Source organism: Pseudopipra pipra, chromosome 3 (assembly GCF_036250125.1).
Source record: "Pseudopipra pipra isolate bDixPip1 chromosome 3, bDixPip1.hap1, whole genome shotgun sequence".
Lineage (NCBI taxonomy): Eukaryota > Metazoa > Chordata > Aves > Passeriformes > Pipridae > Pseudopipra > Pseudopipra pipra.
In genome coordinates, this window is record NC_087551.1 from 58,269,550 (window position 1) to 58,291,293 (window position 21,744).

The 21,744-nt window shown below is 38.5% G+C and overlaps 1 protein-coding gene and 1 long non-coding RNA gene across 8 annotated transcripts in view; one reads left to right on the plus strand and one right to left on the minus strand.

The window, feature by feature from the left end:
• Positions 1-21,744, minus strand: part of PDE7B (phosphodiesterase 7B) — a 174,142-nt gene that overhangs the window by 40,783 nt on the left and 111,615 nt on the right. The gene's annotated exons all lie outside the window — the stretch shown is intronic.
• On the plus strand, positions 3,372-17,281 carry LOC135411613 (uncharacterized). 2 transcript variants are annotated; one of them, XR_010429228.1, is made up of 4 exons: positions 3,372-3,564; positions 14,115-14,261; positions 15,293-15,453; positions 15,661-17,281. It is a non-coding gene; the product is annotated as an uncharacterized LOC135411613 (long non-coding RNA). The 2 variants fall into 2 exon arrangements; XR_010429227.1 differs by having other exon boundaries at positions 14,115-15,453.

Here is a 21,744-nt window from a genome sequence, read left to right on the forward strand (position 1 = left end):
CTCATGGTGTTCCTGATGTTTAATATCAAACTAAAGACCGGCCAACTCAGACACCTACGTACACTATCCAGACAAGCAATTCCAGCAAAGAGAGGGAAAGCAAGGGAGGTAATGATGCCATTAGTAAGAAATGTGAATGAGTTTTACTTAACTAGGAAAGCCAAGGACCTGAAGTCATGCCAAATTACTGATGATTCCAATCAGCTATTTTACATTTTCTACAGATAATATAAGTTTGGGCTGTCTCTAGCACTATAGGAATCTATATGCACAATAAATCTGCATCCCTGATCACTTAGGAAAAGCCACTAAAATCTTTATATTCTATGATTATTAACTTTATCCTCAGGGAAGGCAAGTTTCTGATGAGTCAAAGATGTTATCAAGTAGCTCTACCTCATGAATGTGTTATTTCCAAATACTTCACCAGGTGCCACCTAGTCTCTCTCTCCATCATTAGAGGAAGATTAGTTAGGAAATGATGGCAGGCTAAATCAACCACACCTCTCTTCCTCCATTTTTTCTTGGCTCACATATTTGGAAAACATTTACATACTTCCCTATTACTTTTAATTACATCTAAGTACACTCAACAGAGACACTAAGAATAGGAATTGCACCAGAGGTACAACATATCACATGGTTTTTAATGTCCAAGAGGTGAGGGCCATTCATGGCAACACACCAGACTTTCTTTTTGTCATTTTGACAGAGGACTTTGAGGGCAACTTTCATCAGTCCACCAGAGCTTTACATCTCTTTGCTCTCCACCTTAAAATCAAGCTAAACAATTGTTCGGACAATTTATGCTATTAGCAGTTTTAGATAAATAATCCCTTTCAGAGCAAAAGGAAGGATTCTGTGGAAACAGGGCAGGAAATTTTGACAGCTCATTGTGTTCCCAAATGAAACAAGCAGGGTGAAGGGAAATGGCCAGGGTACAGGTTCTCTTGACTGCTTTGGGCTGAAGATGCAAGGCTGGGACATCTGTGGCCACAAACATGAAGGGCTGCACTCTCACTGGCGCCAAGTTGCCATAGGAGCTTCCAGCAGTGACATCTCCCAGGGGCTGCTGTGCTCCTGAATTTTACTCAGTCCTTGTTAAAACAGACAAGAAAGCAAACCAAACAAACCAAAGCAACCTACAAAAGGAGCCTGTGCAGTGCATGCTGTGACTGACATGCATGACAGCTTACAGGCATGAGAAAATCGGCTATGGGGCAAGAGCAACAGCACTCTGGCAGCCACAGCATCAACAGGATTTCAAGATGATTCAGAAGGGTTAAGAAAAAAATGAGGCAGCTCTTAACTGCCTGTCACATCTGGAGGAAAAAGCCATTTGCGCAGAGCAAAATAACTTCTCCGGGACTTGCCTTAAATGATGTGCTATTCAATTTCACTGAGCAAGCACAACAAATTAGGAGAGAAAATAGGGCCATAGCTGTGACAAAACAACAGAGCAGCTTCATGCAACAGAAGTTAGAATGAACCACCAAATTTTTGATTTTATTTAGCACACAGCTCCATGTGCTAAGTCAGGAATACCATAGCAAATTCACAAGAGGTTATATGTATTTATTCTAGTCAAGCTTTTCTACAGTCTTCATCCCAATATTTCTTAAATGGAGTATTTTAGAGCATGTACTGCAGCAGCTGACTACTTTTCATGGAAAACCAAGTGGCAGAAGTAAGGCCTCTTGTGGACTCCATGGAGCCCATGGCTCCTCCACTATTTCAGTTATGAAAAGGCTTGAGATTTCTGAGTTAAAGGAAGAGGAGTTGTTTATGTTTTAAGCATCAATCTGGTTTTAGTGGAAAGCTTTCTAGAAGAGGGAAATGTTGCTGCATAAAAGCAGCAAAGTGAAAAGTTTCCAGAATTACTGGAATTATATTTTATCTGAAGAGGTAGAATGCTTGTTCATGGTGATTTGTGCTTGTTTGGATTATTTTCATTTTGTTGTAATAGTGCTATAAATTTACTGTAAATTCTTGTTCGCAGAAAGCATTTTATAAGGATTTCCTCATGTGTATCAGTTCTTCAGTAAAAAGGACATTTCCTCTGAACTGACAACAGCGAGACTGATGTTAGGGGTTACAGAGACAGGATGACTCCTCTTCGCATCAGGAGAAACTGGGCCAGCCATCTCACTTCATTAACTTGTAAGCATTGAATTTTTAAACATGTAAACATTCCAAAACATGAGGTTTTCTGTGCCATACACTGCATGGATCTACTATTTCTGCTAATAGTCCTTGTAAGCTAATAAGTAATGATTTCATCCAATGCTTTCTGCAGTGTTGTTTCCAAATGCTCTGCAAAGGAAGGTAACTGTTGGTACACCTTTTTTACAAAAAGGGGATAAAATGATGGTGTAGAAACCATAATTTCCCCTGTAGTGGTCCTACCCCATGAATGAATTATTTTTATTTCTTTATTACCAGTCAACTTCTTGAATTTCAGCTATTCAAATTTCTTTTTCCAGGCCTGCAAACGTTGCACATGAGACATTTCACACATCCTCCTTTCTTAGTACTTTGAAGTGAATGGTGGTTCTTATGTTCAACATAAACTATCGGCACTGTTTGACTGTACCTGTAGCTCTAATTTCTGTCCTCCTTTACTGACCAAAATCCATACCACTGTTGTATCTTAATCTCTCAAACAGAATAATAACCACTCCTTGTGCCAATCAGTAAAATGCAAGAAAGAGAAGTTGACAATCTTCATAAAACCCCTCTCAATACTGGAATTCTCCTGGTAAGTTTGTTTTCGCACTGATGCACACCCTATCTGGATATATGGGAAGATCCTAAGATCCACAGGCATGCCTTTAGCAGTTGTCCATGCTGACAAATGAACAAGTTAAATGAGTATTACACAGACACTTTTGAAATCCTCCCTTAAATCGTATCATATCATATCAATAACTCTGGTGAAAAGATTCTGAACTGAAGTATCTTGAGGCACAGCTCTTACAACATGCAGACTTTGGAAAAGTTCTTGCAGACAACTGAAATCCAAGAGGATGAGAAAACTGCCATAGAGAACCATATAAAAGCAGTCATCAGAAATTCAGACACTGAAGCAGTACCTACATTTCCCTCTTCACAGACCTGTTTGTTCTTGCATGAGCAAACACAGAGCCTGCAATCTCCGACTGACAAAATGCCCAGTCAATTAGGACAGACAATCTTGCACGGGCTAAAGAAGGTAGCTTTCCAAAATGCCAATATGTTATAATGCACTGGAAACACTTTCAATTGTCTCTTGAGTTTGATAATGGGCTATGAATTATTGCCTTAAGGTCAAATATATTTCACATACTCGTAGGTGTAAGTCAGTGGAGAGGAATAGCTGCCTCCGCCCAGTGACTAACACTTAAAGAGCCTGAATTACCTTTCAGAGATGCATGTTTTTGTCTTTGACTGCAGATGGAGTTTAAGATGCTTCTGTTCCTAAATTAGGTGCCACAATTATAAGCAGAGCATAGCTGGAGAAGAAACTGAGACCTCATCCATGAGGACTGTATTCAGACAGCTGAGACCACACCAGACCTCTTATCTGTAAGTATGCCTTTCACTGTGATTATCCCTGGGACTATTTATTTTGCAATAAATATAACAGATACATACACCTTTAGTTCCCATCAGTGGAGGCACACCCTCAAAACACGTATGTGCTGTGTATGCACATACAGCGTAGTATTATCCCACGGTTCAGTTAAACAAAAATGATCATTTGCAATAGCACTCAGAGTGCTGCTCTGGATAAAATGCAGTAACGTATCTCTTTGATATTACTGTGTGATACTTAACTTTCAGTATTTTCTAGACAAAAATACAAAAAATTATCTAAAAGTTTCGATCAAGTGCTAAACCACGGGACATGAAGACAGAAAGAGAGCATAAGAACAGGCAAATTGCACAGCCTGCTTAATCACAAATTTTTCTTTTTGAAGACATGAGAAATTCAGATATAGGAGTTTACCAATACAAATTTTGCAAAATTCAGCCAATGGCTTTCACACATAGATGAAAAGGACAAGTGTTGCTATCCAGCAGGAAAGAATAAAGAGTTATTGAACTAAAGCTAGGAGACAGGTCTTGAAAAAAAGAATCCAACGAGAAAGCACGGAGACCTGTATAAATATAGCATTGTGAGTGCAGAAGACAGAAGTCATGTATCACTCCCTCCATACATGAAAGGCAGACCATCTTGACTTTGGTAAACATTTTCCTTGAACTGTATTGTACTGAGAAGGTCATCTACTATCTAGAGGGGCTGAACTCACTAGTAATAGATGAAAACGAAAGCCTGGGAGAACAGGCAGCTAGGAGGAGACAGGCTTCTGATTTTTTGGTGGGTTTTTTTTGAGCGATCCATTTATGATTTCCACTCTTACCTGCAGTTTACAGTACTCACATGCAGTAGCATATGACTGACAGCATCTTTAGAGTCTCACGTTGTTGTGATTCTGAATGAAAGCACTTTGGCTGAATTTAGGCTTACCATACTGCTGCTGCTCAGCATGGTTCAGGACAGTAAAAGAGGTCCTAGGACACTTTGCTGGATCAGGAAACCAGACTTACAGCAGACAGGATCCTCTTAAAAAAGTGGATATTACCATTTCTAGTTCTAATGCTAAGAACCACTTGTTTGCATTTTGAAGGGTTTATATCGCATTATTGGTGGGGCATTTTGGCATTTCTGTCTCCAAATATTGATCACTGACTTTCCAGGGAAAGTGGATAATAACATAGATAGGGAACTCAACTGTCTTGATATTCTTGTCTTCCTAAATGGTTTGATAGCCTGTACATTGCTCTGTATTAGAGGATGGGACCTATGTTAACAGAATCAGGTTCTTGCATTGCTATCATTCCTATTGCTCTAGAGCCCTGCTGGCAAGTGGCAAAACCTACTGGTTTTCTTACAAATGAAACTGAATCATAAATAACACTTAAAACGAAAGGATACATCTTGAGATGTTAAGAGCTGTAATAAAAGTAATAACAGCCACAGCATAGTCTTAGCAACAGGTAGTAGGTTGCATTACCATGGCAACTTTGAAGATAATGTCTTACTATCATGCTACTCCCATCTCTCTCCCAAATAAATTACAGCATAAATAAAAGCACATTACTGGTTATTCAGTTGGTAATTTTTTGATTCTAGTCTTCAGCTAGGCTCCCAACTACTGAAATAAACATGTATTTAATAAAAAACTTGTAAGACATGTACACTTTCAATTCCAAGTCATTAGGTTTTCATTTTGTGTAAAAGAAAAGGTACGAAGGACCTGGTTTTTTATTCAAAACCAATGTCAAAACCAGTGCCAATAGCATTCAGATCTCTACGCCCAGTCCATCAGGGGAAGCTACTTCCATTGTTATTCCCCAAAGATAAGGATTTTCTTCACTCATACATACAGCAAGACCCTAAGTTATCCTAAGTATAAATTACATTTTCTTAACTGTAATAGCATTCTATATATAGATGCTCTTTCAGAGACACCTTTGCATTTGCCTATGTATTGCAACTTCACTGAGTTCTCTCAAACACCTACATCTTATATTATTACATGGATTTCTGATTTGAGCATTGTCAATGCTTTAAATGTTTCCACTGTGAAAACACAAGCAGACTCCTTGAATCTACCAGTGAGAGTTTTGCAGTTGTAGAAGAGATTCTTTTTCAGCAGAAAGAATGAGTAATTGTAAAGTATTTATTCAACTAAGTTTGTTCTGCCTTCTATTATTTTGCCTTCTCATTTCTCACCCACTAAAAATATTTGTTAAGTGATCTTTTAAATTATTTTTTTATTTTTTTATTCTACAATTTCCTCAAGAACCATTGCTTGCAAGTATGTACATTTTATGGGTTGCATTGACTTGAGCCACAAGGTATCATTCTCATTTTCTCTTAAGGTACTGTTATGTAGAAAAGCAGAAACTGGTTGATGTTACAATCCATGGATATCTAGCATAGTCATTGGCTAAAATTTGGCATATTATATATACTTCATTTATGTAAAGCAACAATGGATATAATGACATAAATATTAATTGAAAAATGCTGCTAATTCCAAAGTGGATGGAACAAATGGAGTTTGTTTTCTTTTTAAATTGTTCAATAATTTGATATTAACTCTTGTTTCTGAGAGAGAGAGTGCGCTTGGAATTAAAATGCAGGATGACAATCATAAGCCCTGAGCTTATTTCCTGATTTCTTATGGAACAAATTGTTTTCTTTTCATGCCTCAGTTTTCCACTTCTGTGTTTTGTTTGTTCTGAGTAGACAGCAATTTTTCTAATGCAGGGCCTCAGTAATTCAACACCATTTTCTACCTGCAGTCCTGGTTCTGGTTTCTACATTACCACAATTCAAACACTAATTATCTCTGCTTTTTGTACAACCAACAGTTAAGTTAGACAACACAGAAAGAAAATGAATGCAGAGGATTTTACTCATGCCATCAAATCACAATTTGCTTTCAGCTCTTTAACAGTACACTTAAGAAAATTTCCCTCTATTTCCACAGCTTTGCCCACAAGATTTCTCTACCCTCTCTTTCCAATTAAACCACAAAACATACGGGTTTAAAACCATAAGTAGTAATACAGCAATTTCCATTAAAGCAATACATCACCTACATTTGAAACACCTACCATCAGCCAAAACCTAAAGTCTATCAGTATTTTAACAGAATGGCAGTCAGCCTGTGGAGCCAAGTAGCTAAAGCTCAAGATCTTTTGAATTTGCTCCTTTCTGATTTTATCCTGGAATCGCATGGCTGCCATTCACCTCACACAGGAGGAGATTCAGGAGATTCTCTGCTGATTCAGTCTGTCTCCCCGTATCTAATGTATGGTGCTTGTACAACCCTTTAAGTACATAGCCAACTTTAGAGATCATATACAATGCAGTAAATTAGTCTCAATCTTATGTATCAACCACAGGGTCATCCTTCCTTGTTCATCTCTGCATGTTCTTCATCTCCTCTCTTCCAATTCCCCTCTGTTCTATACATAAATACATATATATATGCACATATTCCTAAACCCTTCTTCTTCCCTGTCTTTGACTCAGTGGTAATTCAGCCTCCCCTCTACTTCCTGCCTTCTCCTGAGGCTGGAATACTGCCTGGTGGTGTTGCACCCAGTCCAGCAGCATTGGCCACTCATTCTTCCCGATGGGACTCTCCCAGAGTCTTCACGGCTGGGAGAGAGCAATGAAAGGGGGAAGGAGGAAGAGGAAGCACTGAGCTTTGGCTCGGCAGCACAAGGAGGTGCCTGTAATATCTTGCAGAGAACTACTCACGAGCTGAAGCTTTGCTCTGATTAAAAGCTTTGTATACAGGAGACTGCAGGAATAAATGTCTGAGGTTACCGATTTTTGTTTGTACATTGTATATTGCAATAATTTTTTTTTTTGTATTCAAAAGCAGTATCTATGGCAAAGAGCTGTAAATCTTCTTTCTTATTGGTTTTGCATTTGGTTTAGTTTCTCTGGGGAACATAAAAATACCTCCATAACTCAGTGAATCATTGATCATAAGGCAAGAGAATTTTGTCCAAAATAAGCACAGGTAACCTTAGCATTATTTGCTTATTCAGGATGAGTATTTCCTGAGATAGTCCACATTTTATCATGTAATAATTCATAATAAAAAATTATTATTTTAATTAAAAATAGATGTATAAAATTGTAGATAACACAACTATTTGGAGTGGAACCTTTTCCATTTTGAATAAAACTGCATCAAGTAGAAGCTACTAGTGTTTGGAAAATACTTTTCCTGTTACACTGTATTTTTCAAATAATTAACTGGGTCTTAAAAAAAAAAAAGAAAGAAAAAAGAAGAAAGAAAAACCAAATTATCAAATCCAGAACCTTAATCTGGCTAGAATTTAGCAAATATGCTACCTCTTGCAAATAAGCAGATCATTGATCTGAACCATCCTTGCTCTGTATTACGCATTTTAAAATTTAAAACTTCAGAAAAAGGTAGCACAGGAGAAAGTTCTATATCAATCTCATGCTATTCAAACATTAGTCTAGTCTCTGCGTCCCATTCACTGTTATGGTTCAGTTGCCTTAAATATCTATTTCTAAAGTACAATTAAACAGCAGTTTACTTTCATTCTTCACGGCACATTCTTAAGAAAGATAAGCATGAGGTGGCTCAAAGAAAAATAATTAGCTACATATTTCTGTAATTACAAAACACTTGATAAACACATCTAATTAGGTGCTTCCCATGGGCAAAGACTCGTATTTCCCCAGAACTTGTTTTTGTGTTTCCTGGAATGGCTGAACCCCGACCATGACAACAAGCAGCAGGAGCAAGTTGCATTTGGGCTTCTTCCCCAGCTGGCAACCACAGCTCTGCTGAGCCCAGCAAATGTGCAAGCTGCTACCAGAGAGCCTCTGCCCAACTTCTTAGGGTGAATATGGGGCTCTACCTCAGCTCTTTATTCCAGAAACTTTATCACTTGAAAGGAAGAGCAACTAGCAAGATATGCAGAGAGGGTTAAACACGGCTTACTGTAATCCATTTCAAGGATCCTTAACATCACCATCTTCTTCCCTCATCCCATAATTATGTACACCAAGTCTTGATTTCACTTTGACAAACAATACTGTCCCATAAAGGACCCACAACAAACATCACCTTTTGTGAGGAAAGGCCAAGCGTACCTGAGGGAAAGGAAATTCTGTCTTGCCCTGGAAGCTAATGGATTGTGCTGGACCTCTTGCTCAGGAGGATGGACAGAGCAGGGGAGAGAAAGAATTTTTCTCCTTCCTCCTACTCTGTACCTATTTCTACAAAAAGTGAAGAAAAAAATCTGGCTTTCAGACAGTGAACTACTTGCTGCTCAACCTTAATACACGTTGGATTAATAATCTTCCAAAACCACCATGAAAGGACAAAACCATGAATCCACATTCTAAAAATTGTACTACTGATTAACCTGCTACTTGTCCTAACCTAGCAGTCTCCACTTAGGAACAACTGCACTGGAGTTATACCTAAAAACCAGATCTGCAATTCAGGCCCCCCGTGGCATAAACCTTGCCAAAGTTTTATTTACTGTGTCAGAATCAAGAACCAAGAGGCATATGCAGGCACCCCACACTGAAGGAAGCCAGGGAGGAAGCTTCCTGGGGATGCTGGCAGTCCAGGGCATGCCGGCACCATACCCTTTCTGGAAGCCAAAAAACACTGTAAGAACTTCCTATTTCACGTCTTCCAATTATGTCATCCTTTACGAAGTGTCCTTAGCAAATACATTTAATTTTATAACTTTAAGGCTAGCTTTATATTTGAAGTTTCCACTAAAAGCCCTGTGCATTTAATCCCTGGTTTTAGCTAACAGAAAAAACCAACAAAACCAAACTAGCAACAAAAATATTAACATTTCAGACTTTTTTACATGAGAAATGCCTGGTCCTCTGATGGACAGCATACATGGTAACACTGCCTTTCTCCACAACTAGGGCTGAAAACAGAAGCTAGGCTTTTGTCTCCTGTGTTTTAATATACTCTTAGGAAATTCAAATAATTGCTCAAGTCTTTCAGAAAGAGGAAGAAACTGCAACCTAAACCTTTTAATTCAACAATCAAAGACACTTTTGTGGGTGGAGGCAAAAAATACTGCAAGAGATGTTATTATAAATCCCAAAGGAACAATAAAGTATGCAAACAGTAATTTAATTTTGTTTTGTCTCAAAATTTACCTTTCAATTACAGCTTAGTAACCCAAGAGTTCTTTCTTAGATATTCATTGAACAGATCCTTTTCTGAGCAATCCAGCTGCTCAGGCTCCTCCTAAAATAATATTTTAAAGGAGAAAGTGCAAGACAGCACTTCAGTATTTATTCTTCACAAACCGCTGTGAATTCCAATCAAGAGTAACTCTGGCAGAGACTTTTTGGCATGTGCATATGAAGACACATAAAAAGGATTTCTTGACTCATGCTCTTGTGTAATTCATACTAAGCAGAGGTGGGTTTTTTTCCTTTTGTTGGTTTGTTTTTTTCCTTTGTTTTGTTCTGGAAATTGCAAGACATAACACAGAAAAAGCAGTAAGATTGCTCTCTTTTTCTTTAAAACGGATTAGCTTGAAGTAACATTCAGAAAAAAGTTTTGGTTTTCCTAGACTCTAGACTCTACCTTAACAGCATATTCAGTAGCTAAGGGCTTCCAAAGAAAAATCAAGATCTGTATGAAAATAATCTTAACTAGTTGGACTCTGCTTCCAAATGATATCTAATATAAAGGTTCTTCAAATTAGGTTATGAATGTATTACACAAAAGCAATTCAGAAACTGCTAGAAAACTTACAAGAAACTTCGCTCCCGAAATATTTGTCTGACTCACAAAACCAGTGAAACACTTACCTAAACACTTGAAAATTTTGAAAAACTTAAATTTCAATTTGGTTCTATGCTGAAAAGTCCATGAAGATCTGTAAGAATCAGCTCATCATTATCACACTACTGAATAATGTCATAAAATTTTGTCTATAGTCATAAAACTGACTAATGTTTTGGATCGGGCTCTAATACCAGATGTATATTACTGGGAAAAACACCGTACTCTGCTAGTTCCCAAACAAGTGTAGCAAGTTAATGTACACTGTACTCATGGATATTCAAACACAGATCCTCTATCAACTACATGGCAAAAAACATTGATTATAACTCTACCAGCAGACAGAAGTGGGCCTAAAATCCTAACAAAGGACGCATATTCAAGTTCACCTTGAAGTAAGCCTCCGGTTTTCTTTCCCCCCAATACCAACAGCTGACTAATTCTCTCTCCAGAATGCAACACGATCCATTGCAGCAAGAAGGGATTGGTATAGAGAAAAATAAATCGATTCTTCCAGTACCACCTTATTTGTGTAGAAACTTCACTGCAGCTGTAAGCTTATACTTCAGATTAGTTGTTTCAGTATGAGATGTTCCTATTCTCTCAGTTTTTATGAAATAAAGTTCAGCAAATATTTTTTTTCCCCACATATAGGAATGACAGTTTTTCACTAGATCTCAGGTTTCAAGTACTGGTGCCTTCAGTCCCTGTGTTGGTTCCTGCAGTTGATCTGAGCTCTGCTGACCCATCTCCAGGTGTCCCACCAGCCATGGATGCAGAAAGATCTTGTGCAAAAAGGGTAGAGGAGGTGGCTACATGTGGTTACTCCCCACATAGGAGTTGAACAGCCTGGGGGGAGATCAAAAGCAACTATTCTATTCTTTCCTCACTGTTCAGAACTTCTTTCCTTGATGATACTTTTTCTCTGAGATTTTATACGCTAAGTCTTACCATATTTTTTGTTGAAATAAATTTTAGCTCTCATGAAATCCCATGTCATCTAATCAATAGTGGAGCAGGCTACTATTAAATATGAGAATTTTTCTATAAATATTGACATTACATACAGTAAAAATAAATGTACGGATAAAATCCTCTTAACACTATAGGGTATTTTCAAGTATCTTCAGAGGATTTCACATCCTACTCTTGAAGGACAATATTCCCTGACCAAACAGTCTTACACATTTGATAGACTCAGAAGAAATTCCTTAACAATCTCAATTCTCTAATCTTATCAAAAGTAAAAAATATATTTAGTTTACTGAAAGCTCTTCTGCACATCCAAGAAAGCTTCATCTCTACCAATTCTTCAAAGGCTTTTATTATTTTACACAGTACAATAAACCTTCAGTAAGACCTTCTGTTTTTCTGTCACATCCATATGAATGCTTACGCTACTGAAAGAATTTGAGGGGGTTTTCCCCTCACAATTTTTTTTTTTTCAAAATACCAGGCACTTAACATTTCAGATTTATCATAAATAGTTTTATACTCAAATACTGCCAGCGATATGTGTTTGCTTTTGTTTTTAAGAGTAAAAGTCTTAAACGTCATCTGCCTGGCAAGCTATCTGCTCCATCTGTGAGCAGCCCTTCAGTTTGCAAGTTCCTGCCTAATTGCTGCAGACAGATGTTGTCCTGCTGTAGCTATAGACATGTGGAGGCTCCTGCCATGTTAATTAACCAGCTTAAAGATATTCCTTTCACTAGTTCAGAAACCTAAAAACCCTTATACACAGCAGAAATGCAAGGTCTCACTTTACCTCCATTTTCTTTCCTAAATGCAATGTTTCTATATATCCCCTCAGTTGCTCAGTGGCATTTAGTCAGAAGATCCTCAGATAACTTATGTGTTATTATTTTGCATTGTATAGTTCATAGTAGAGCTTTTCTAATATTATATGAAATTTTTTCCCCTACCATGAATCCATACTGCTCTGGATAAACAAATCTAACATGTTACTAGTCTGTCAATACTAATGAGAACTAATCAGTTCCTATGAATGAAATATGTAGAGAAGACAAGCAGTCTCTTCTTTTAATAGTATTACAAATATCTTTGCTTTCTTCCAGGAGGAGGGAATCTCTCCCCCTTAAGGGCATTGATTAAACAACCCTTGTAATGAGTTTGCTAACTTTTTTGTGTGTTGCTTTCTGTAGCTATCAGCCAACTTGACTGATCAAGGGCTCAACTCGTAACCTGCCTACTGCCTTTTCCCCCCAACACAGAATGCTTAGAAAATAGTTCCCCCAATATCTGGGGGAGAGGGGACTGCACACAGCAGCATGCCTCATGTTCTCAGATATCTTTTGCAGACCACTCTCTAAATGCGTGTCTTATAATGTCAGAATATTACATCTCTCAGCTTCATATAAAGAAGGGCTTTTCATCCCTTCAACAGTTACTGAAATAATTTTTATTGGCTTATCTTTTCTACCATAATTTACTAAGCCCTTGCCCTCTTATACTATCTTCAGGACATCAATCCACTCCTTTCCTAAACATAGACATTAATCTGGCCAGTGCTCATATAAACCTGTTGAGTATCACCAAGGAATATCACCTACTACCAAGTGTGGTAGGAATTTCATAGATGAAAACTGCTTTTATTTCTCTGAAGTGAGAGGGAACCATCGTCCAGGTTACTTTTCCACTGTCTTCAATAAGGCCTCATCTTCCTTTGCCTCTCCTCTGTCTTTTCACCTTTAAATATACTATAGTAAGGAAGTCCAGGTGAGTTACCTTTGTTAGCCAATCAGTTATATGTCTCATCCACTTTATAATTTCCTCTTTTCTTTTTTTTTTCCTTCTTTACCCAACATGTGGAAATTTAGCCTATCATGGTGACATATGTTTAACCTCTCCTCACCCAAGCAGTGGTTTCTCTTACAGATATTTTTGGGCAACTACTCTGAGAGATCAGCATCATAGTATACTTGCCAGAAACTACTTTTCTCCCGAGTAACCTATTAATGCACGGCAATGATATGTGACTTCTCTAAAGGCTATATTGACAAACCAAGTGGCAACGTTGGTCATGAACTAAATCAGATTGGTATAGCATTTCAGTAGCCAGCTACCTGAACAATCCTCCAATGGGAAGAAAAGCAAAGCTCAAAGGAATATAAATATAAACATGTATTTACACACATTTAAAATACATTTTAATGTAAAAAAAAAAAATTAAACAAATTTTAAAGATTTTTAACATGTGATGTCTCCCACAGCACTGAATTGATGAGGTAGTCAAAATGGTTTCTGTGCGTATTTTATCAAGGGAAACAAAGGTTTAAACATTGCAAATATTTCAGGAACATGCCCCTTTCCCAAAACTTTTTTTCCTGTAAAAACTTCAGATGAAAGAGTTTCACAAAAAGATTGAAATTCGGGAAATAAACTTTCCTCTCATTCTCTTGTTTATACTTATATTCACTGGGAAAACAGATGTTTGGGGATTAACTGAAAGAAAACATGTATGTTCTGCTCCTGTTATGTCTTCAAGAAACACCAAAGATTTTTTTATGTGACTAGTGGTTAAGATCATAAAATATGTGGGTTTTTTTAACTACCATTGTTAGAGGTTGCTTTCCTTTGCAAAGCCTTCTACAAATGGTTAGACAGATCCTGACCAGTCCAAAATACAGGAAGAACACCAGACTTTTCCTGTTAATGAATATAAACTAGGCTGAGTTCATTCTTACACAGCTCTTAAATATAAAATCCATTTCACAGATGGCACACCAATGCTGGAAACTGAAACCGTCTTCTGAGAACACATTAAGTCCAAACTCCTTCATATCAAACACTGCTCATCCTTTACCTGACTATTAATTAAAAGAACTAATTCTGCACTTCAGAATAAAGGCAGAGAACAAGCAGGTAAGTACTGTGCCCAGGCAATTGCAACAGACAAACAAATGAAAACAGTCATGATCCCCAAATGTGACTTGTTTTAAAGCAAATTAATGTTGACACTCAAAAAGTCCCTGTATTTATACTCATGTCACTAAATGATCCTACAACACAGCTTTGAGTTCCATGACACAAAAATCACTACAACATGCAGATTAAGGTGCAGGGCTGGATCTGAGTTTTGGGATTCTTCTAATGACATCTAATGGAGGGGCAGGTCCTGGTTCTGGGCTTCAGTCCACAAACAGGCCATGTCCTAGTGCCACTTTATTTTTCCACTTGGACAGAAAAAAAGGCAAGTCTAATTGTAGGTGTAATTGAAGCCTTCCACCCATCAGGTCAATGCTCGCTGCTCTATAGTAATTTTTCATGATCTGTAAGGCAGAGGCAAGAGACAAGAGGGATTAACCAAAACCCGCTCATAACTAAGGTAAGTGCTGATACAAAGAACTGAAAAATCAGGTGAAAATTAACCAAATAGCTGGGGCAAACAGCATTATGTCCTTGAAGCAAATAAGCATTCATCTAGCATCTATTCCATCTTCATAGTCTATGAATAATTATCTCCCACTAGAGTTTTGAACCTCAAATTACTATATTTCATTAAACCTTCTCAGACTTTAGTATAAATACCACTGTAGAAATAGGATGCCTTTCCTCTGGGAGAGGTATTAGTCTTGAGGAGGTCACATTGATAAGTAGAAGTCACTTTGAAAAAGAACTTATACATTGGTTGAGGCAAGACAGCAGACAGCAGTCAGCATGTAGGACATGGATCCTAAATGGCTGCAATGTACTCAAAAGGTTACAACTGCACAAAATGAAACAACAGTGCACACAGCACACCCAAACTGTGAAGCAGGCACAGAGGATGCTGCAGTACAGATGGCTGCTTTAAAAGATGTAAATGCAAACAAAACACCCTACTGTCTAGGACATGATGTTCTTGAGTGTGTGATGTCTAGTGCGACATCTTTAAAAATATATCATTTTTTTAGGTACGAAAGATGATATGTAATTATTTCTTCACGGCTCTGCAGCAGGTCCAACATCCTTCCTTCTTTGTGTGAAAAATCTATTACAATCGACTCTGAGCCTCCATAATTGTTCTCCATTAGTAATGATTTACATGATATTACAGCTGTCACTGAATGTCAAGGTAATTTCCCTATTTTCTTTCTTCGAATCTTTTTAGAAATTTTAGTTTAAAAGAGTACCTACTGTAAACATGTTCTAACAGAGGAGACTGATAAAGAAAAACAAATCCTAAAGGACATGAGACAGTAATTTTGTAATATCTTGTCATTACAGAATTGACATTATTCAGTTCTAGCTATGAAGACTTTGTATTTCTTTTTCACCCAAGGAAACATCGTGAGGAATGAAGAATTCAGTTTTCTGATCTGACAATGGCACCAGGACAGGGTGGAACAATCTGTCACTCTACTTGGAAACTCGATAACGTGATGCTTTTAATTCACACAGCTTCAGGGCTTCTTAAAAAACCCAAAGTTAATTTTCATAAAAGGTATTTCTGAGGATTACATGCCAAACCTGGGTTTTGGTTCTGCAGGCCTGAAAACAGCCAGAAAGAGAATAGGCCTCCAATTTCCAGCTGCAAGCCTGGAGGAGAAACAGGTGCTGGAATTGAGGCTGCCTCCCACACCACTGATGCTGTTGGAAGAGCGTGGCACACTGGTATATGACATAGCAAACTGGCAGAGCAGCACAGAGTGAAAACATCATGGCTGTATACATGCCTGTGAGACACTGGACCCAAAAGAGATGTCGTATAAGCATCCTCTCATCAAAGGAGTTGTTCTAGGTTAAGCTGGATAGACCTGAGTCTGGGTACAAGAACCCAGACCACAGGTACAGCCTCTTGGTGGGTGTGACTGATGCAGCTGCTTATGGTGGTAATGACAACAGACTTGTTAAGAGTGTCTTCTCAAGACCTAGAGACCCAAGCTATGTCCTGCATTTCTGCATCTGACAAATATAGTCAAAGTCACTATGTAGTCACTGACTTTTAATTAGGAAGATTAAGATTCAGAAAGAAATACATATCAGAGTAGTTCACAATGCCATTTAGACATGGAAACTGAAGTTTGGAAAATCATAAAAGGTATGAAGAATGTACTGGCTGACACAATTGGACCACTGCTTTTAAAATTGTTCCTAAAGCAAATTTATGAAAGCATAAGTGAACTTAAAAAGGAATAAGATCAATTGGAAATCCGCCCTGGGCAGATTTGGTTTCATTTTGAATAATCCATCTTTCTTCCAAACACAAGCCTCATTGATTATCACTACAGAGGAAATCTGTTTTCCTTTAAAAAGTAATTAAGAGTAAGTTGGTTTGTGTTTACTTCTCCGTAGCCAAATCTCCACATCATACAACAACCACTATCATTTACACTATTATGTGAACCTCTCAGGGTGATTAATAGGGAATTTTGAGGGCTCTGCTGGCCCAGAGGATGATGCTCTGTTATTCCTGAGGATCACACTGAAGATCAGGACAGAACCACTCAGAGGGAGCTAAAAGGGAACAGCTGCAGCCACAATGACCACACTGTGACTGAACAGAGCAATTCAATCCTAACAGCTCCATGCTGTCTGTAACAAGCTATCAAGAGCAGCACATCCTACTTGGAAAAAATATTCATCTGTCAAGTAGTAATTTTTCAAATAAGATTAAAGAAGCAGTTCTCAGAGGCTTCAGACTATAGCAAATGTTGTTTGTCCCTAACAATCAAAGTGGGGAAAATCCTGGGATACTATTCTGTACTGGGGAGGGAGACCAAGAGAAAAGCAGAAGGCTGTTTTAAGGTGTAATTCATTATAGATTAAAAAAACCCAAACCACTCCCCCAATTAACAAAATACAAAAATTATAAGCCTCCAACATAGTAGAGCATATCCTTAATGCTTTAGCATGTGGAAGGAGAATACCATTTATGCAGAATAAGGAAACTGCCCAAAACCATGGTCAACAGTTACACATACTGAGTATTAGGAGAGACATCAAAATAATGCTTCAATTGATAACTACTTCATGAGAAGTGCAGACAGACATAACTCAAATGAGTTTTGTTCTTCCTTTTGTTCTTTCTTTTACTTTTTCTTATTCTTACTTTTCACCATCACACCAAAGAGAGAACAGTTGCACAGGTCAAGAAATAAAAACACTGGCCAAAAAGCAAACCTTCAGACCCTCTGAGCTCTACTAAAAATTTTTTTTGCCAAAATATTACAAAAAAAACCCCCTTTGTAAGGTGTTAGGCAGAAGTGGGGCAAATTAGTTGTGTACTGTGTTGGGTGTCACTTAATGTTGGGTCCTGCAGCACCAAGCTCTCCTATAAGAACTCAGGTAGGACAAAAAGGAAGGAGGGGGAAGGACTGCTCCCTCTCCATACAACCACAATGGGAAGGGGTTGGGTTAAGCAGCAAGAGCTGTATTTGCTTGCCCTCTGCTTAGTTCGCTTATGCTATCAGAGCTGCTGGGTGCTGGCAGCGGAGCAGGCTGAGGGCCAGGCCTGCCACGCACATTGTGTTTGTGCACGTGATGGTGCTTCTGGATGCTCTTACTTTGGGAACGTAAGAAATAAAGGCAGCTCGGGAAAGAGAGTGGACTTAGAAGTGAAGACGTAGGTTTCTCTTGTACTGTCACTGAGGTAAGGGCTCCCATTGACCCATCCCAGCCTTCCAACAACATATCTGGGGAACAGAACTCCCACTCACAGTTGCTACATCCCTCTGAGCTCTCCCAGTCTGCTTCTTCACGTGCCCATCTGCTTCTCCCAGAGCTTCCACCCCTCTGCATGGCCTGACAAGTCCTACCAGCCTTTCGCAGCCTTTCTTGACCTCAATTTCTTTTACTGGCACCAAAATATTGAGCTCTGCTGCCATCAAAGGTAAGAACAGAATATGTGTTCCTTTGTCTTTGTTCTTGGAGCACCAAATAGTTTTACCTTGTCTATCAAGAAACCTTGAGCTGGCTCTAGATCAGACCATCACAAACTAGCCTCACCAGAGTCTAGCAGAACATAAAGGCTGAGAGAAAATTATTTCCCTACATCTAATACTTAAATGTAAGCATTTGCATATGAGCTACGTGTCTCAGCTCCCATTATAGTCAAAGTCATAAGTCAGTGGAGCCCAGAGAAGTATTCAGTTGACTCGATTTCCTCTGGCTATACCTTGAAGCATCTTAACTTTGAGCTGAATCACTGACACCTAGTGATCAAGAACAAAATTCTCTAGAAGGACTACAACTCTAGGACAAGCTGTATAGAAAGGAGATAACTATGTTAAATGCTGGGAGTAATTTAGAATAGTATGTAAAATTCTATTAGATTCACCCTATTTTTTTTTGTGGAAGGAATACAATAAAATATTTTCAGATGTTATCTGACACAAAACTAATTGGATTTAAAGGCTATTCGTTCAACAGTACCAAGGGGAAAAAGAGAAATCCAAACAGGTTTTCAGCAGAAACCTATTTTCTGGATATTGCTGAAGAACACTTAAGCTTTTGGTATGCTTTCTCATTGTAAATTCATACTTCCCTAGTCTTAACTCATAAAAAAAATAACATACTAAAACATTTGCTTTTCACAGTAAGTTATGTTTAAACTCAACTAATTAAACTAAACTCTTAGCAAGAAAATACTAACAGTACATAACTATCCTTTGTGAAGTAAAAACTCAGAAACCACTCATTACCACAGTAATTATATAATAATTGTGGTCAAATTCATTGAGCTACATACTATGATGCCCATATCTGAATATTTACTTTTAGCTTACCACAGTTTATTAACAACCATCTCATACATCCTTAAGCAGTACGTGAGATGCTTGCAGGCTGTACAAACCCACTGAAAGACAAGAAAATATCTTTTTTCAGCTTCCCTAAAACTACATAATCTTTGCTATCTCAAACCAGTGAATACTAATTTAAAGGCTCCTGTTGTCTTTCCAAATTCAGTCCCACAATGTAAATGTAAAACCCACCACACTCATGAAGTATCTAATGCTTATACTTCACTGCACCTGCTCAGCAGTTATATGCAACAAGAGAAAATGAGGATTTTCACCACAGGAGTAAAAAAATTATATTTGAAATGTGTGTATGTGCAGAAAGTGCAATTTGAGTCAATATGACAGTTTACTCAGCTAACTGAGCAACGCTATGGTTGCCTACTTGATGTTCAGTGCATTTTCATACATAGATGAAACTCTGCTCGGTTAAAGAAATTAGTGCTAAAATGAACAGTTTTCATGGCTGGAGATACAGTTTTGCTTTAATTTCTTGCCTTTAGACGGAGTAGGCTAATGGAAAGGTAACACTTTTGGTGTTAGCAAAGAATCACAAAGAAAGTTAAATTACATTTTGACTGGATTGGAAATACTGAGGGAATAGTCCATCTCACAGTATTTTTTCTCAGTTTACACTAGATTTTAGGTAAAGAACTTTGATGGGCTTTAAATTTAAACAAATCTACCATCTTCAGGTCAGGAGTAAAATTACTTTAAGACACTTCTTTACCAGCACATAACTTGCATCAATGGCTTTGACTATACCATATACGTAAGGTAGACTGCTAAGGTTCAAATCCAGTCAAGGATCACACAGCCTTGTATGATTCAGTCTTCATGTCCATCCTCAAAATAATATTGAGATAAGACTTCTTTGCAGGCTTTGTGTAAGCATACATTTCAACTAGTGTGGGCCAAACCTTAAACTGTAGGGGAAACAAGTAAAATGCTAGAAAACCCAAAAAGCAAAGAGAACTTTCTTCGTGATCTCAGAAAACACTGTTCTCAGTGTGTAGTTTATCTGTCTTTTGGGGTGCCCCCCTGCAATTTCTAAGAAGTGGCTCTAAAATAAGAAACATGACAGAATGTATTTGAACCATGGGTGACCAGCAGGACCAGGGAAGTGATTATTCCCCTGTACTCAGTGCTGGTGAGGCCACACCTTGAGTACTGTGTCCAGTTCTGGGCCCCTCATTCAGGAAGGATGTTGAGGAAGGATGCTCCAGCATGTTCAAAGAAAGGCAATGAGGCTGGTGAAGGGACTTGAGCACAGGTCCTATGAGGAGAGGCTGAGGGAGCTGGGGTTGTTTAGCCCAGAGAGGAAGAGGCTCAGGGGAGACCTCATCACTCTCTACAACTACCTGAAAGGAGATTGTAACTGGGTGGGCATTGGTCTCTTCTCCCAGGCAACCAGCAGTAGGACAAGAGGACACAGTCTTAAGCTGCGCCAGGGGAGGTTTAGGACAGACATTTGGAAGAAGTCCTATGCAAGAAAGAGTAACTGGGCATTGGAATGGACTCCTCAGGAAGGTGGTGGAAGGTGGAGGTCTTTGAGGAAAGACTGGACGTGGCACTTAGTACCATGGTCTAGTTGACAAGGGGGTGTTTGGTCATAGGTTGGACTCGGTGATCTCAGAGGTCTTTTCCAACCTAGCTGATTCTGTGATTCTGTGACTGTGATTTTCACCTTACACTCACAAGGACTCTATAACTCTATGGAGAGGAGGATGATTTTCTCATCACTGCTGCTAAGAGAGATGGGTGCACACTGTGCTCTTCTAGAGGGTTTTTCTTCTGCTCTAACTGCTCTTGTTACCAATCTAAAGGGAATTCTACCTTTAGTAGATATCTCTGACCAGTCATCATTATTTTCTGAAGTCCATGGCTCAGTGACAAAGCCCCTCATTTGAAGAAGGAATTTTTTCTCTCATCAGGTTGTTTTCCTACCTTTGCTCTTCTGCATTTCCTTTGTTCATCCACCTGTCTTTTCGAGAGAGATGTATAAAGTTAAAAATATACAGCACTGGACACCCTGTCTTTCTGCAATCTGCCAGCCACTTTTGTGCACAAACTCCATGCCCTAGCATTAGCAGCAGAGTGGAATCCATGGGGCGCTACATGAGAGGGCAGGGAGTTTCTCCCACCCAATTGATTGTGTAAATGTGTGTTTACTGCAGAGGTGACAAAGTTTTTGACAGCTCAGGGATGATCAAGAGCCTGGAAGATACCTCTGTTAAAGCAAAAGGAAAATGGTGGGTAAATAAAGCAAATGCATGCTTACCATTTAGCAACAGCTTTTCTCTCTTCATGATTCCAGTTTTTGTAATCTTCCTGTCAAAAGTTGTTTATTTCATACACAGGCACTGCTGCATAAAGCCCTGCTAATCTGGCCTTGCTGCCTCCTCCTGTGCTTCAAATATAACAAAAGGTGATTTTCTTTCCTTTTTTGAGTAATTGATTTACATGAAGGACGTGTACTTTTCATTTAAACCCTTCTTTATACAAGACTGAAATACCGTGTCTGAGATACAAGCATTAGGTATTTATTAGCTACAAACAAAGTCCTGTCAAACTTGGCACTTGAAATAAAAAAATTCTCCTTTCTGCAACATCTCTCTGTTCCCCAA